This window comes from Schistocerca cancellata, chromosome 7, assembly GCF_023864275.1.
Source record: "Schistocerca cancellata isolate TAMUIC-IGC-003103 chromosome 7, iqSchCanc2.1, whole genome shotgun sequence".
Classification (NCBI taxonomy): domain Eukaryota; kingdom Metazoa; phylum Arthropoda; class Insecta; order Orthoptera; family Acrididae; genus Schistocerca; species Schistocerca cancellata.
Window position 1 is genome coordinate 321,157,422 of NC_064632.1, and position 3,724 is coordinate 321,161,145.

Here is a 3,724-nt window from a genome sequence, read left to right on the forward strand (position 1 = left end):
CAAGGTGAGTGGACATTTTCCGTAGGGAGAAAAGTTCTAACACCTCCTTTGCAAGACAAATATGATTTTGTGATTCTACTTGTTGCTGCACCTGGAAAAGTATTTGCACCACATCAACGATGACGTCAAAACGGATTTTCAGCAAGCCGGCGCCAAATTTTTATGAGAATGGACGTTGTCTTAAGTGTCTCATGTTAGTGGAAGTTACATTGGGATTAGATTAGTGTAAAGGCTGTCATTCCATAATAAAACTGTTTTAAAAATACGCTTGTGTTTTCTTGATAGAAAACTGATAGTTATTAAAGAATGTGATTTTTTTTACATTTATTGCGTTCGGTAGCTTGTTTCTCCATGCCATGACGAATTTTAAGTAAGAATGTAGCCTCTAAATAACGAAGGAGACATTTCGTTGAAATATAAAAATAGCTGTAACCAACCACTTAATAAATATTTCTTTATTTTCAGAAATTAGTTCTCGAGCGTTTTGGGCTACATTTTCAAGTGAGGCGTGCAGATGTCTGCCAAGTGAAACAAACACCAGTGCTTAGCATAATAACGCATGCGTCTTCTGAAGATGAGCCTTGAAAAGATCGAAAAGTTAGTTCGTGGAAATAAAGCAATATTTCGTGACCGGGAGCAACAATACAGCATTTAACAAACAGGCATTGTGTTCTACGGTAAATCTAGAGCTTCATTAACAATCTGATTCTACTACAAATTCACACTTGACTCCCGTAAAGAGAGAAGAAAGCTAAAATGTATACGATAGCCGGGAATCGAACCCGGATCAACTGCTTGGAAGGCAAATATGCTGACCATTACACCACCATCGCCCGTGGAGTGCGTGGGAGACTTGCGGAATCCACTCCAAGCGGTGCTCCTGCTTTCGCTGTGACGTCACACGCGAAACAGCGTGACGCGATTTCTCTCGGAGACCATTCAGATAACAAGCTGGTCGTTCACCTCGACCCCGGGCAGCTGTACTCCGCAGTTTACATTAATTAGGTTGTAAGTGAAACATGTTTTCCGTGACCCTGGTCGAACGACTTATTTCGTTTTCTTGTGACAGAATTTTATTCTCCTCCGGAAATAAATCTCACTTGGTAATTCATCCATACTGTACTGGACTTTGAAAGAGAATTATGAATTTTAGCTTCATTTCCCACATTTCACGGTGATGTAAATGCTCTTCTCCATAGCTCTCATGCAGGTTTGGGTGTTACATTTTGCAAAGTGGCCAGAACACGTCCGCGGATCTGTGTCTTTCATGCACCACGCTTTACAAACTGAGAATTCATCACTTTCCGAGTGTTTGACTGTTTCCTCTGTCTTTGCGAATGCATTTACAGGTGCATCCGACTTTTAGCGCAGTGTATGTAAATCCAAAACCAGTTCAAAATTTGTATAATACATTTTACACAGATCATACTATTACTATGCTTTTGTATCATATTAGAAAGACACTGGTTTCAACAAATTGAGAAAACAACCACATAACAGCAAGAGTCTCAGGAAATTACCTGTTGAATTTGTACAGACGTCGAACACTCATCACTGTGTCATCTGTATAGGCTACACAGTGTGTTCGGAAATTCCCGTTACAAACTTGTAGAACTTGTAGAGGGGAGTGAGTACATAATATCTTGAACAGGAACCCAGGTCCGGGAACGTACCACCCCGTTTTTCGATGATTTCAAATCCGATCTTTAGGTCATCCAGTTCTCCTTGAGCAACTGAATTGGGGGTGACGCAAAACAATTGTTAGGTAAAAATTAGGAAGGAACTTAACGAAACACTCATTTATCATCTAAGTACATTTGTTTGTGTTAACCATCAAACATTATGTTCTGTACGTCCAGTACGCTGGCCATTTTTTGTTTTGGAATAATGTAAAGAAGTAATATAAATCAGCTTGCGTTTGTTTGTGCTCGCAAAACTCGAAAAGTAGTCATTTGATTTACTTGAAGATTTGGCACAACGCTTCATTCTAGTATGCGCGTGTTTTAGTATACCTAATTTTTCAGTATACAGAGTGTCCCAAAATAATGTATACACTCTTTGAAAGTGGACATCTCTTTGATGAAAGGGGTTAGAAACATAATTTTAGAGGTGTTAGGTGCCTCTTGGTCCGACTTAAGGTGGTAAATGTTCAAACTGGTGTCCGTCTATTGCAAAAAGTCCCGCCTTTTAACGTGGTCGGAACGAAAACAATGTTTTGTGTGGTGCAAGTCCTGTGGATGCCAAGCGCTATTATTCAGATCAGCAATATAGCGTGTTCTCTGAAATGATGAAAGTCATGGGATAGAGATATGCACATACACAGATGACGCTACTATTGCTTACGCAAGGTCTAAAAGGGCACTGAATTGGCTGAACAGCCATTTCTACTCACGTGATTCATGTGAAAGATTTCCACGTGGTTAGAGCCGCACGGGAATGATTGTTGGGGAATGATTGTTGCAGTCAGACACGTGGGACATTCTGTTTCGGAAATCGTTGGGGAATTCAATGTTCCGCGATCCACATTATCAAGAAAGTGCCGAGAGTACCAAATATCTGGCATTACCCCTCACCGGGGACACTTAACGACCGAGAGCAACGCCGCTTGCGTACAGTTGTCTATGCTAACAGACAAACAACACAGGGTGAAGTGACCACAGAAATCAGTGTAGGACGTACGACGAATATATCTGTAAAGACAGTGCGATGAAATTTGGCGTTAATGGGCTACTTGAGCAGAGGATCGATGCGAGTGCCCTAGCTAACAGCACGACACCGGCTGCAGCGCCTCTCCTGGCCACGTGACCATATCGGTTGGACCCTAGGCGCCCGGAAAACTGTGGTCTGGACGATGAGTCCCGATTTCAGTCGCTAAGAGGTGATGTAGTGTTCGAGCGTGGTGCAGAATCCATGAAGCCATAGACCCAAGTTGTCAATAAGGCACTCTGCAAGCTGGTTGTGACTCCATAATGGCGTGGTCTGTGTCTACATGGAATGGACTCTGATCTAGCTGAGCCGATCATTGATTGGAACTGGTTATATTCTGCTATTTGGAGACCATTTGCGGCCATTCATGGACTTAATGTTCCCAAACAATAATGGAAAATTTAAGGATCACAGTGCACCATGTACCGGACCACAACCGTTCGTGATTGGTTTGGAGGACTTTTGGGCAGTTCGAGCGAATGGTTTGATCTAACACTTACCGGAAGTAATCAAGACATCACTTCGTGCACAAAATTGTGCACCGGCAACACTTTCGCAATTACGAACAGGTATAGAAACAGGCATGGCTCACTATTTCTACAGGGGATTTCCAGTGAGTTGTTGACGGCATGTCAAGTCGAGTTGGCAGAAGGAGGTCCGACACGATATATGGAGTTGTCCCATGACTTTTGTCACCTCGGTGGAAGGCGACGTGTTACAGGGCTATTACAAATGATTGAAGCGATTTCATAAATTCACTGTAGCTCCATTCATTGACACACACACTACAGATACGTAGAAAAACTCATAAAGTTTTGTTCGGCTGAAGCCGCACTTCAGGTTTCTGCCGTCAGAGCGCTCGAGAGCGCAGTGAGACAAAATGGCGACACGAGCCGAGAAAGCGTATGTCGTGTTTGAAATGCACTCACATCAGTCAGTCATAACAGTGCAACGACACTTCAGGACGAAGTTCAACAAAGGTCCACCAACTGCTAACTCCATTCGGCGATGGTATGCG

The 3,724-nt window shown here is 42.7% G+C and overlaps 1 non-coding gene across 1 annotated transcript; it reads right to left on the reverse strand.

The window, feature by feature from the left end:
* Positions 1 to 761: 761 nt before the first annotated feature.
* On the reverse strand, positions 762 to 833 carry Trnag-ucc (transfer RNA glycine (anticodon UCC)). The gene has a single exon. It is a non-coding gene; the product is annotated as a tRNA-Gly (tRNA).
* Between the last annotated feature and the right edge of the window lie 2,891 nt (positions 834 to 3,724).